General features: G+C 43.9%; 1 protein-coding gene across 1 annotated transcript in view; it reads left to right on the forward strand.

Moving 5' to 3' along the window:
* Positions 1-1663: 1663 nt before the first annotated feature.
* col8a1a (collagen, type VIII, alpha 1a) overlaps positions 1664-14121 on the forward strand; it is a 25695-nt gene continuing 13237 nt past the window's right edge. The window contains exon 1 of the mRNA XM_055871639.1: positions 1664-1753. The gene's annotated coding sequence lies outside the window, so the exon portion shown is untranslated. The remainder of the gene's footprint in view (positions 1754-14121) is intronic.

The following is a 14121-nucleotide window of genomic DNA, read 5'->3' on the forward strand; positions in this document are numbered from 1 at the left end:
TCTCGGCTCTCTCTCTCTCTGCCCCTATCTCTCTCTCTGTTCTCTCTCTCTGCTCTCTTTCTCTCTGTTCTCTCTCTCTGCTCTCTCTCGCGCCGCTCTCTCTACCTCTCTCTCTCTAGGATAATTTAGTCTAGGTGCTGATGAGATGCGTCTGTGAACCAACAGGAAGTGGTCATGATGAGTGTGGACTGAGATTCAGATTTCTATAGATATTTTACTGGCAGAGAATTGAGAAAAGATGGGTGTTTGCACTATTTAGAGTAGGAACTGAAGACACACAAACACACACACATGTACACATGTCCACACACACACACACACACACACACACACACACACACACACACACACACACACACACACACACACACACACACACACACACACACACACACACACACACACACACACACACACACACACACACACACACACAGTGCAGTGGGAGGTGACTGAGGCTTATTGAGGCTTCATTAAAGGATCAGGAAGAGAATTTAAGCCCAGGGACAAACACACTGTCCCATTACAGCCTGACTAACGTGTACCTTTCACACCGCCGCTCAAAGTGTGTGTGTGCAGTAGAGCTCCATCAGGCTGAATGCCCACATCGCAATTTCAGAGAATGTAAGGGAATCCTTGCAAACAGTTCAACTCTACTTACTGACATTAATTAAAGCACACCTTAACATTGTTGAAGTGGTTGACTCCAACAGGAATGCAAATGTTTTAATCGGATGTGTTAGTGCTAGGTTAGGACAAAAAAAGTGCAATGCTTTGGACAGCAGTTGAGAAACACAACATGAGGCTATTCAGTTCTATTTATTTTCTTGACTTACTCATACGTCATTAGTCGTTAATCATCAGTAGAGACAGGCTGGCAATGGCTAGGAAGAGCTGACGCTTGCCTGTGGAAGACAGGATGGGACATCCACCCTTTCACACCCCTCTGTCACCGTGGTCACCCCACACACACACTTACTGTATTCCGTCACCCACGGTGGAGACATCCTGCTACTTGCTGTCTATTCTCTAAGATCCTGAGGGCTAAGAGCAGGCTCTGTCAGTGGAGGGGTGGACACATGGCGGTGTGCACGTACACAGGCACACACACACTCTGGAGACCACAAAGTGAGCGAGTCAGGTGGGGTGGGGGGTTGAGGACAGGTGTCAGAACTGCCTTGGAAGAACAGTGTCATGTTCTTGCTCTTAGGACTCCTGACTTGAGTGTGTGTGTGGGGTGATGACGTCCAGTGGTGGCCTATTGTGGAAGCCCCTGACTCATCAGCTGACCCACAGTGTGTGTCGGGCCAGGTGGCTTGGAGTAGCTAACACACACACACATACACACACACACACACACACACACACACACACACACACACACACACACACACACACACACACACACACACACACACACACACACACACACACACACACACACGCACACACACACACACACACACAGACACACAGACACACAGACATACAGACACACACAAACACACACACAAAAAAACACACACAAACACACATATTTCTACTCCCTACTACTGTTAAGCAGGTCTTCACCCCCCCCCCCCCCCCCCCCCCTCCCTCTGACTCCTCCCAGTAGAGTATATAAATCAGGGTCATGCTGTGTGGTGTTGTTCGGAGCTCATATCCCAGGGCTTTCTCTGTCCGTCTGTCTGTCTCTCCGTCTGTCTGACTGCACTGATTATTCTCCCTTTACAACGGCCACTCACAGAGAAAGGTAAGGAATTTTCCAATCCTCCAGCCTTAGCTCCTTTTTCAGAATTTCAGATGATGAAAAATGGATGAATATCCTGATTATTACAGCAGATAAATGCTGTAAAGAATGAAGCTTGTTAGATGCATGTAAAACAGAAAAACATCTGCGTAAGTTCTGGGCAACATCTGATGGTACACATTTTGTCACTTGGTTTTTGTGTCTGTATATGCAATATGTTTGTATTTGTCTAATAAGTACTGGTCATTTAGACAATGCTGACTGGTTGACCACCATTGAGTGTATTCTGGAGTTATCAGAACCAGAGTTGTATATGTCAGAAGCCTTGGTATATAAGCTGTGTTCGTTGTGGTTGATTTTTGTTTCTCTGTGGGGGGAAAGTATTTCCCCAGTGTATTCTTCATATCATGTGTTGGATTTACACGTTTATATTTAGTTCAGTAAGATCTAAGTCTTCCTCTGTAATTGACTAAATTGTTTGAGGGTAGCACAAATCCCCTTTGGTCCACTTACATTATAGTTAGGTTGTTCTTGGATGTAATTGGCTGTTTTGGATGAAATGAGAATGGGAAGGCCTAATAGGCTAGTTGAACCATTATGTTTTGTAAAGCGGAAGTGTCTTTAAGAGGTGTCTTTGTTCACCTTGGCTGCTTCTCGAGCAGAGGTCACTGAGATGTCTGTGGTGCAGTTTATGTTTCATTCAAATATGATAGAGTTTGTACTGTGTCTAATGGTGGCCATGCTTGGCTACAATCTGACCAGTAGACCATAGTAGGACTGGTGGACAGGGTGTGGGCCAGGGAAAGCCTGGGCGGCAGGTAGCTCTTCTCCTTGGCTATGTAGTGAGAGTGCCCCCTAGTGGGGTGGGTTTGTCCAGTTCTCCTCTTCTGACAAAAGTTGTCATCCCCAGGGAAATGGAATGTGTGTATCTATGAGAGAATGTTTGTTTAGAAAGCATGTGTGTTTGTACACTTTTGTGTGTGTGTGTGTGTGTGTGTGTGTGTGTGTGTGTGTGTGTGTGTGTGTGTGTGTGTGTGTGTGTGTGTGTGTATGCAGGAGCGTATGAGTGTGTGCACGTGTGCTAATGTGCGTGCATCTATATATATATATGTGTGTGTGTGTGTGTGTGTGTGTGTGTGTGTGTGTGTGTGTGTGTGTGTGTGTGTGTGTGTGTGTGTGTGTGTGTGTGTGTGTGTGTGTGTGTGTGTGTGTGTGTGTGTGTGTGTGTGTGTGTGTGTGTGTGTGTGTGTGTGTGTGGGCCGTGAGATGTGTGTGTGGCAGAGGGATGAAGGCAAACTGTCAGGTCTGTGTGATGGGGGCAGGAGCAGAAGTTTGGTGAGAAAAGAGCCCAGAGCAAACACTGTCACTGGCTGACAGGAGTTATTTCTCCCTGGAATACTTACAGCTCATTGACTAAGTGATGTTCTCTCCCTAGAATAATGACAGCTCATTGACTAAGTGATGTTCTCTCCCTAGAATAATGACAGCTCATTGGATAGATAGTGTTCTCTCACTGGAAAGCTCATTGTTGCATTGGCCTGTCAATCAAAGTTCATTTTTATTTCTGGTCTAATTCTTTGAGGCAGGAGTGACCAAGGCCTGATTCATGAGTGTGCAACATTACAGAACATATTTACTGCTCACCACCCGACCTCTATTGATTCACAGTTTGCTGGTCCAATCAGAGTGCCGAGTTTGCGTTTCACTAGACAATTTGTTGCAGATTTTCTTGCAGGGGCGATCTGCAGCTACTGTCTCTGGCTATGTGTAGAGTATTCCACGTAGACTCTTTGCCTCAAAATGAGTGACAAAACATTACAAAATGTGGCCAGATAAACTCAAGTCATTCATTTAAAGTCAAAGTCGAGTCCTGAGTCCTGAGGCTCCATGTCAAGTCTGAAGTTATTTTATTTTCTATTAAGTCGAGTCTCAAGTCATTAGTGTGACTCTAGTCAGACTCGAGTCCAGTCATGTGACTCGAGTCCACAACTCTGGAAACTGCTTGGCTGGAGCAAAATTGTTTAGATTCGGCTTGTACAGTCACAAGCACACAATCGCTTCATTGTGTAAATGAACAAACAGCTGGGAGCACATTTTCCACTTTGACCAGACAAATGGCCAGAGAGCTGTCTAGTCTAACTGGTAGTGTCCCTGAGGCATCACAAGCTTTTTCCTGGACCTTATTCAGTGCTTGAAACGTTCTGAGATTTGCAGATATAGAAATATCACATAAAACTGTGGGCTATGGGCTAACTGTAACTGATTGGTGATTGATGTTTACTGTATATCATAAGGATGGGTTTCAGTGTCATTGTGATTGTTGTTGGCAGTCTATTCAGGGCATGTGGAAATCAGAGAATGTGTGTAGGATCTACCCCGAGCTGAGGGCCTTGTATTCCAATGTCCTTCTCATAGACTTCGCCTTAACTCACAGATCTAGTTTCAGCTTACCATCCCCAAATCCTAACCTTCACTATCAGAAGGGAAACATGCTAAACTGGCCTCAGATCAGTATCTGTGTATCTTAGAGAGTGCTGGAACATGGTGAAGATTCACATTCACATCATAAATTGGTGGTTGAATACACTGGAGCACAGGTTGGTGTGTGTGTGTGTGTGTGTGTGTGTGTGTGTGTGTGTGTGTGTGTGTGTGTGTGTGTGTGTGTGTGTGCGTGCGTGCGTGCGTGCGTGCGTGCGTGCGTGCGTGCGTGCGTGCGTGTGTGTGTGTGTGTGTGTGACTTGAACCCATTTAATGCTTTTTGATGGTGTGGCTGCTTAATCCACTGCCTTTAAAAGCTGTTCTCAACAATCAACCATTTTCCCCTCCTCTTTTGGACAGGGCATATTTTCCACAGCTCCTCTCATTCTGAATTTCTCTCTCCTTATTTCTGTACCAGGCCAGTTCCACTCATCTGACTCACATACAGACACAAGCCTGAAAGCTTAAACACATCATGAGTATACAAAACATGACAGACTGACCAGGTGAAAGCTATGATCCCTTATTGATGTCACTTGTTAAATCCACTTCAATCAGTGTAGATGAAGGGGAGGAGACGGGTTAAAGAAGGATGTTAAAGCCTGGAGACAATTGAGACAAGGATTGTGTATGTGTGCCATTCAGAGGGTGAATGGGCAAGAGAAAATATTTAAGGGCCTTACAGGGTATTGTAGTAGGTGCCAGGCGCAGCGTTTGTGTCAAAAACTGCAACACTGCTAGGTTTTTCACACTCAACAGTTTCCCGTGTGTATCAAGAATGGTCCACCACCCAAAGGCTAACTTGACACAACTGTTGGAAGCATTGGAGTCAATATGGGCCAGCATCCCTGTGGAACGCTTTCAATACCTTGTAGAGTCCATGTCCCGACGTATTGAGGCTGTTCTGAGGGGTAAAGGGGGTGCAACTCAATATTAGGAAGGTGTTCATCATGTTTGGTATGCTCAGTGTATATACCCAACTATCCTTTAACATATCAACTACCATGAGAACCTCACAAAGAGATTCCTCTTCTACTTCCCTCCAAGTGGACATAGGAGGTACAGGGTCAAGGCATCCGGATACTAGGTTGGGTTTGCTCTCAGCAGAACTCGTCTGTGCCTCGCATACTCTCTTAAAAACACATTCGCTTGAAAAACGAGCAATATTACTGTTTGTTGCTCTTGAAACACTGTACGCCACAACATACAGTAACACTTCCTCAAAATAGTCACAATCAATCTAAGATAAATCAAGAAATCGGCCGTTCATCTTTACGTTTGGCCGAGGAGGTCTTAGTCGCGCAATTTTACATCTAACTAAGATGTTTGGTGCTGTATTTCTCAAGTGGAAAAATGTGCATGAAAACTAGTCGTCTGTCATTGAATGACAACAAATACTTAATTGAAGAATCCCTACTGTTGACCATTGATAGATGAATGGGCACCAAACATTGGCTTGCTTCAAGAAAAAAAAGCCCCCCAAAAAGTAGCAGAATGTTGCACAGAGAGAGAGAGAGAGAGAGAGAGAGAGAGAGAGAGAGAGAGAGAGAGAGAGAGAGAGAGAGAGAGAGAGAGAGAGAGGAGAGAGAGAGAGAGAGAGAGAGAGAGAGAGAGAGAGAGAGAGAGAGAGAGAGAGAGAGAGAGAGAGAGAGAGAGAGAGAGAGAGAGAGTGAGAGAGAGAGAGAGAGAGAGGAATGGTTGTGGTGGTGTGGAGGGGAATCGGACGGCCCAGTGGTTGACTGGACATGCTCAGTAGGCTTGGACAGTTGTTCCTTGGTTAGTGGGAATGTTTTCAACATCCAGTAGGATCACACAGTGCTGTCAGAGTGATTGATGCTTACGTGCCTATTGCCTGGACGCATACACATAAGTCTCTGTGCTTCATAACCTCTTTCTCTCCCTTTCATTACTTTGCTCCCCTCCATTTCTCCTCTTACTCCCCCTCTCACCTCTCACACCACCCCCTTCCCTCTCTCTTCTTTCCCTCTCTTCCCCTCTCCTTCCCCTTCCCCTATCTCCTTCTCTCTCTTAGTCACTGGGAGGACTTCCAGGTCACTGAACGTGGATGTTTCTGGAGGAAGAGAGAGTCAGGAGGAAAATAGAGGGATGAGAAGAAAGAAGGGAAAGGGGGGGGTAGACATGTCTGCTATTTTAGATAGAGAGGAAGAATAGGAGACGGTGACGAGAAAGATGAGAAGAGAAAGATGTCTGTGGAGGAAGATTGGAAGACAGTAGGATGAAGGGAAGAGAATAGACAGATGTGTCTAAAGGTAGAGGAAGAAGAGGAGGAGTAGATAGAGATATTTCCACCTTTTTCTGGAGGAGGAGATGAACGATAGAAGAGGAACAAAGAGAGATGTTATGGATGGAGAGTGTTTTACTGTGCTCAGCTATGTACTGTACTTGGCTCTTCTCTCTATTCTCTCAGACCTCACACACACACACACACACACACACACACACACACACACACACACACACACACACACACACACACACACACACACACACACACACACACACACACACACACACACACATCAGACCCAGGTGTATTTCTATCAGCATGACATCATACTGTGGGCAGCCACACCTTCTTTTTCTATCTCCTGCCTCCCTCCATCATGTCCCCCTCCTCTCTCTCCTGCCTCCCTCCATCATGTCCCCCTCCTCTCTCTCCTGCCTCCCTCCATCATGTCCCCCTCCTCTCTCTCCTGCCTCCCTCCATCATGTCCCCCTCCTCTCTCTCCTGCCTCCCTCCATCATTTCCCCCTCCTCTATCTCCTGCCTCCCTCCATCATGTCCCCCTCCGCTCTCTCCTGCCTCCCTCCATCATGTCCCCCTCCGCTCTCTCCTGCCTCCCTCCATCATGTCCCCCTCCTCTCTATCCTGCCTCCCTCCATTATGTCCCCCTCTATTTTCTTCTCCTATTCCTCCCTCTCTCCTTTCCCCACTGGTCAGTTCTGTAATTACAGCTGTGGACATTGCAAACAATTAGATCCTGCACGTTTTCACTGTGCACCAATACAGTCAATACTGTGTTTATACTGTTTGCATTCTATGTCAAGCACAGCTTCTGCATGTAGTGTCAGACGGTAGTGTGTCATTGTTACAGATCATTTCATATGTTTTAAGCAAAATACAAAAATCTTCATGAGTTTGATGAGAGAGGAAGTCTGTTCATATTTACAGAAATCAAATCAAAGTTAATTGGTCGCATACACAGTTTTTCAGATGTTATCGCAGGTGTATCTAGTTCCAACAATGCAGCAATATCTAGCAATACAATAACAATAACATTATTGTCACGATCGTCTATGGGTGAGAGAGAGGACCAAGGTGCAGCGTGTGCAAAATACATTCTCTTTTATTGAGAGAAGGGAAAACACGAAACGAACACTGAATACAATCTAAACAAAACAACCGTGAAGCTAAGTGACGTAAGTGCATAGACAAGCAACAAACGTTCAACATAGACAATTACCCACAAAACCCCAATGCCTATGACTGCCTTAAATATGTCTCTCAACCAGAGACAATGAACCACAGCTGCCACTAATTGAGAACCAATCTAGGCAGCCATAGACATACAAACACCTAGACAAGACACTGACCCCTTTACCATACAAAACCCCTAGACAATACAAAAACACCTACCTTCCCCATGTCACACCCTGACCTAACTAAAAAACATAAAGAAAACAAAGAATACTAAGGCCAGGGCGTGACAATTATCCCAGTTCAAAGCAGCCATCTTCCATTCCCTTTGGAACACGTCACTCATACCAAAGACAGTACAGTATAAACATAGGCAGAAGCTGCTCCTCCAATAGAAGTCCCTGATCACGCTTGTAGGCGATGTCATGGCGACATATGCTGGCCAAGCTCATGCGCAGAAACATGTAATCGGGTCTAAGGGTCGTCTTGCACCGAACTCAACATGTGCAAGCCGTCAAATCAAAGACACTCCTTTGAAATAAAGTTTTTGATGAAAATGAAAACGTGTCAGTTCGTCACTTTGTTAGAGTAATAACATATTCAACTACTTAAGACATTGACTCGAATCTAGGTTGTGCCTTTAGGAAGAGTTTTTACCTTCTTTCATTGACTTACATTGACTGGAAGTCTGGCGATGTTGTGCCTCTGGGTTTAGAAACTCTGTGTTCATCCTGTCTAGCCCGATTCGGACTACTGTAACTAATGCAATCCAAACAACGGCTTTATATGATACACAGTGGGTCAGAGTAGGACTTGGTGGAACTGATGCTACCTCTACTGAACTCCTGGTGGCATCCTGTAGCTGACTGGTATTTATCTTAGAACTGCTGCCAGAACAGCCATGAGAGCCAGCAGTGTAACACACCTGATGCCCACTAACACAGTTGTAGATGAAGAACGTAAAGGAGGCAATCTGGAAGCAGTCCAGGGGAAACACACACACAGACATGAAGGGCTCTAATGTGCCACTAAAATCTCCCAGATATGAATTGTTTTAATGATAATGATAATGATAATGATGTACCGTTGTTTCCTAGTGCCCTACACTTTTAGAAAAAAGGGTTCCAAAAGAGTTCTTTGGCTGTCCCCATAGCAGAACCCTTTTTGGCTCTAGGTAAAACCGTATATGGTTCCAGGTAGAACCCTTTTGGGTTCCATTTAGAACCCTCTGTGGAAAGGGTTCTACATGGAACCCAAAAAAGTTCTACCTGGAACCAAAATGGGTTCTTCAAAGTGTTCTCCTATGGGGACAGTAGAAGAACCATTTTAGGTTCTAAATAGCACCCTTTATTTCTAACAGTGTAGAAAAAGCGAGATCAGATTCTTTAGTGTCATAGTTGCACCATTACTACAGCGAAAACGGCTTGCTTCTTGCCCACCCAGGTCAAAAGATCAGTGTCCGGTTTCCCAATAGTGATGGAATTTAGGCTTATGAGTGTTCTAATGATCCATATTTCCTACAACAGCCGAAGATGTAACAAGCGTTTCCCACAACACCACACAGAGAGAACGGTCGGTAAGTGCGTCGTTGGAGCACGTTTCGATACTGATAGTATCGAAAGAAAGGTAGCGCTGCTCTCAGATCAGCTTGCTCCATTCAAATCTTACCTTAACATTAGAATAATTTATCAATACTGACCAGGGATCAGCTCCTAAAGAGATACACTATATTACCAAAAGTATGCAGACTTTTGCTCGTCGAATATCTCATTACAAAATCATAGGCATTAATACGGAGTTGTTCCTCCTTTGGTGCTATAACAGCGTCCACTCTTCTGTGAAGGCTTTCCACTAGCTGTTAGAACATTGCTGCAGGGACTTGCATCCATTCAGCCACAAGAGCATTAGTGAGGTCGGGAACTGATGTTGGCCGATTAGGCCTGGCTCGCAGTCGGCATTCCAATTCATCACAAAGGTGTTCGATGGGGTTGAGGTCAGAGCTCTGTGCAGGCCAGTCAAGTTCTTCCACACTGATCACATCAAACCATTTCTGTATGGACCTCGCTTTGTGAACTGGAGCATTTTCATGCTAAAACAGAAAAGGGCCTTCTCCAAACTGTTTCCACAAAGTTGGAAGCACAGAATCGTCTAGAATGTAATTCTATGCTGTAGTGTTAAGAGTTCCCTTCACTGGAACTAAGGGGCCTAGTCAGAACCATGAACACATCCCCGGACCATTATTCCTCCTCCACCAAACTTTACAGTGACACTATGCATTGGGGCAGGTAGCATTCTCTTGGCATTTGCCAAACCCAGATTCGTCAGTTGGACTGACAGATGGTGAAGCGTGATTCATCACTCCAGAGAAAGCGTTTCCGCTGCTCTAGAGTCCAATGGCGGAGAGCTTTACACCACTCCAGCCGATGGTTGGCATTGCACATGGTGGTCTAAGGCTTGTGTGTGGCTGCTCAGCCATGGAAACCCATTTCATGAAGTTCCCGACAAACAGATCTTGTGCTGAGGCAGTTTAGAACTCGATAGGGAGTGTTGCAACTGAGGACAGACGATTTTGACACGCTACACTCTTCAGCACTTGACAGTCCCGTTCTGTGAGCTTGTGTGGCGTACCACCGTTGTTACTCCTAGATGTTTCCAGTTCACAATAACAGCACTTACAGTTGACCTGTGCAGCTCTAGCAGGACAAACATTTTCCGAACTGACTTGTTGGGAAGGTGGCATCCTATGACGCTACCACGTTGAAAGTCACTGAACTCTTCATTAAGGCCATTCTACTGCCAATGTTTCCTATTGAGATTGCATGGCTGCGTCCTCCATTTTATACACCTGTCAGCAAGAGGTGTGGCTGAAATAGCCGAATCCACTAGTTTGAAGTGGTGTCCACATACTTTTGTATATATAGTGTATTACCACCTATGGCTGTAAATATTGAGGCCGCTTATTCTAATGCTTACCCTATAATAATGCACTAAATCACATCAATAGCATACAAGTAGCAAAATAGAACATGAAATGTATTTCATTATGATTGAAATAGGGCTATAGCCTACTGTTTATATTTAGTGCAGTCATCTCGCTTTTCATCTGAAGCATCTTTTTATACGTTGCTTGTTTGTATCAATTGCAAAGACATTGGCAACTTTGTATTTGTAGTCAACTTTGTTCTGACGTTTCAGTGGTCACAGAGAGACAGACAAGCCATGTGATTCTATGTTTAGCGAATATCTGAGGGTCTGAGGCATGGTCTGAGGCAGGCGTTAGATTACGAGCGTTTTTAAGTGCAACGTTAATAACGGTGGTTTTGGGAAACAGCTCGGAGATTTAACGATGCTCCTACGTAGGTTCTAACGGTGAACTAAGCCTTAAGATGCTTTTGCTGAACCAGGGCCTGACCCATATTACCGGCGCAACATTTTTATCTTCCTATAGCACATCGCCGGGACCGCATTTTACATTCATAAACCACGTCTTGGGCCATTCTAAAACTACTCGTAGGTCGGCATCATTAACCATTTGTTTACACTTTGTTCAGTCATGTTATCTCATTGGCTGGCTAGCTAACAACCTCGTAACTTTACCAGTGTTTCCAAACATTTGGGAGTACAGAAAGAAAGGAAAAGGGATAGCTTCTTCAGGAGATCTGTTACGGCTGTCGTCGGAATGAGACCAAGGTGGAGCGTGGTAGGCGTACATTTTGAATTTATTAAATGAAACACCAAAAAAACAAGAACGTTTTGTAGCGCTAAACCAGCAACTAACAAAAACAAGATCCCACGACAGAAAGTGGGAAAAAGGGCTGCCTAAGTATGATTCCCAATCAGAGACAACGATAGACAGCTGCCTCTGATTGGGAACCACACTCAGCCAAAAACAATGAAATAGAAAACTAGAATGCCCACCCCAAATCACACCCTGACCTAACCAAATAGAGAAATAAAACGGCTCTCTAAGGTCAGGGCGTGACAAGATCAGAGATCATAGCAATGAATGAATGACATATCTCTTGCATGTCATCATCAAAACATGACATTTTTATAGAGACAGTGTATAATTTTCATTGTAATTATGCTCAATAGGAAAATAGTCCTTTTACACCATGTAGAAACCTAATATTCCACAAATGACATTGTAATTTCAATGACAGGTATATTTATCAACATTTTAGATTTTTATAATAAACACATGTATTTACAGATGTTACATATTAGTTTCTAGAGCACACCATGTGCTTCAAAAGTAGCTAGAATGTATAAAGTCCCACTATAGGCTGTATCTCAATCAATTTCAAAATAAGTATTGCTGGTGCTCCTAAATTTCATGTGGTGAGTAGGGCTAGCCATGATCTAACTAGTAACTTAGGCTGGTAGTTGATTTTAAGGTACAGTTATGATAATGTGATTTGTAATTAAGATTGAGATTGGACTAAAATCTGGGTAATTGGATGTTTAGATGTAACCATAGACTGTCATATTTTTGCATAGGTTCAATTAAACATGAAAAGAAAGGGAGAGATATCAGACTTCTTTTTAAGTAGCACAAACATCAAGATCAGGTGCGAACAGGCCCCAGCCCTTGCATCACCACCGGACCCCAGAGCAGCTCCCTACCTGAGGCTAGTCAGAGTCAGTGTGGTCAGACTTCACAAGGACTCAGTCTACCACCACCAGGTCAGAGCATCTACCAGACAGTCAGTCACATGCCCAGATAAGAATTTAAGTTTAGCTTCAGCTTGTAATAGATGATTTTGCCAGATTAAGCCTCACTTTAAAATGTTGGTTGTTGATTCATGTGTGTTCTTGTTTTGATAGCTGTGGCATTTTTATTGTGATTATACACTAATGGTTCTTGTGTTATTTTAATGTAATAGATGTATTAAGGGATGAAACAGAGACCTCTTGCTCTGAGCAAGACAGTGAGCCAGAGCTGCCAGGAGAGGTCATCAGGAGAGGTCATCAAGACCCTCCCTACTGCATCAAGCACCAGATATGCTGTTCCAAAAGGACCCAATGGTAGGCCAGGCCTAAACTTTAAACTACACATTTTAGTTAGCAGCTGTTAGTATCTAATCTTGTGGATCCCTTAATTCTACATTTCCATAGAGATATGACACATTATTTAAGGTGTATTTCAGACATTTCAAGATCCAGAGAAGAGGGTCCTGTACAGCCGTGTTTGAAAACATTTCCCAAAACTCAGCATGGTACTAGGAAAAGGGCTTTCAATATTCTGTAAATCAAGATTAGTTTTATTGTTTCGCCTGTAGGCATTTTTCTCTGCCCAATACACCTGAATCTGCCTTTACATCACAGTCAGGTTTTTGTAACTGGAAAAAGGCACTGTTTAAAGATTCTGGGTTTAAGCTCCATTCGAAGGCAGAGCATCATATCAGTGCTCCGTATGCTTGGAATCAGCATAAAAGGTCTATTGACAGCAGCTCATCAATGTTAGATGTCATAAATGAGGACCGGAAAAAGAAAGTGGAGGAAAACTGTACTTACATTAAAACAGTTGCAGATGTGCTCCTATTAACTGCCACTCAAAATAAAGCGCAGAGAGGTCATCGAGAGTCTGATGACTCTCACAACAAGGGTCATTTTTGACAATATTAGAAGAAATAGCAAAGCATGACACTCTCATAGAGAAAAGGATGAATGCATATGGCCATGCTAAGTACACAAGCCACCAAATCCAGAACAAAGTTCTTGAGGGCTGAGCTGAGATGGTACAAAGTCAAATAATAAGAAAAGTAAAATAAAGTGGAGTTTTTTGTGTAATTGCAGATGAAACCAAAGAGTTAAAGAAAAAAGAACAAATGTCTTTAGTTGTGAGGTACTATTACAACGGGACCATCCATGAAAGCTTTTTACACTTTCAGTCAGCTGAAAGCTTAGATGCAGCAGGTCTCACAAAAATGATAATTGATTGCCTTGAAGAACATGGTCTGGACTACAGAAATAATCTTGTAGGACAAGGCTGTGACTGTGCATCCGTCATGAGCGGAAAGCATTCTGGTGTGTCTGCACGGATTAAAAACAGTGCAAGATTAGCATTTTATGTGCACTGTAATGCACTTTGTTTGATTTTGGTTCTTGTCGATGCTGTAAAATCAGTGCCTGAGGCAGTTCACGTTTTTGCTCTCCTGCAGAAGCTTTATAACTTTGTATCTGGTTCGTACGTTCATCTCAAGTGGCTTGCAGTTCAGAAAGAGTTGTATCCACAGTAGCAGCCCAGGGAACTACAGAGACTTACGGATGTAAGGTGGGCATGCAGATACATGACATGCCGTAATCTGAGGGACAGGCTTCCAGCAGTTCTGAGAGTGCTCCAAGATATCAGACTTGAAAATAGTGGTGATAGATCAGTGGAGGCAGGGGGCCTTCTTTCTCAGACAGATTTACATTTCATAGGGCCTTTGGTTACCTTTTGTAAAGTGCTT

The sequence above is a fragment of the Salvelinus fontinalis genome, chromosome 19, assembly GCF_029448725.1.
Source record: "Salvelinus fontinalis isolate EN_2023a chromosome 19, ASM2944872v1, whole genome shotgun sequence".
Taxonomy (NCBI): domain Eukaryota; kingdom Metazoa; phylum Chordata; class Actinopteri; order Salmoniformes; family Salmonidae; genus Salvelinus; species Salvelinus fontinalis.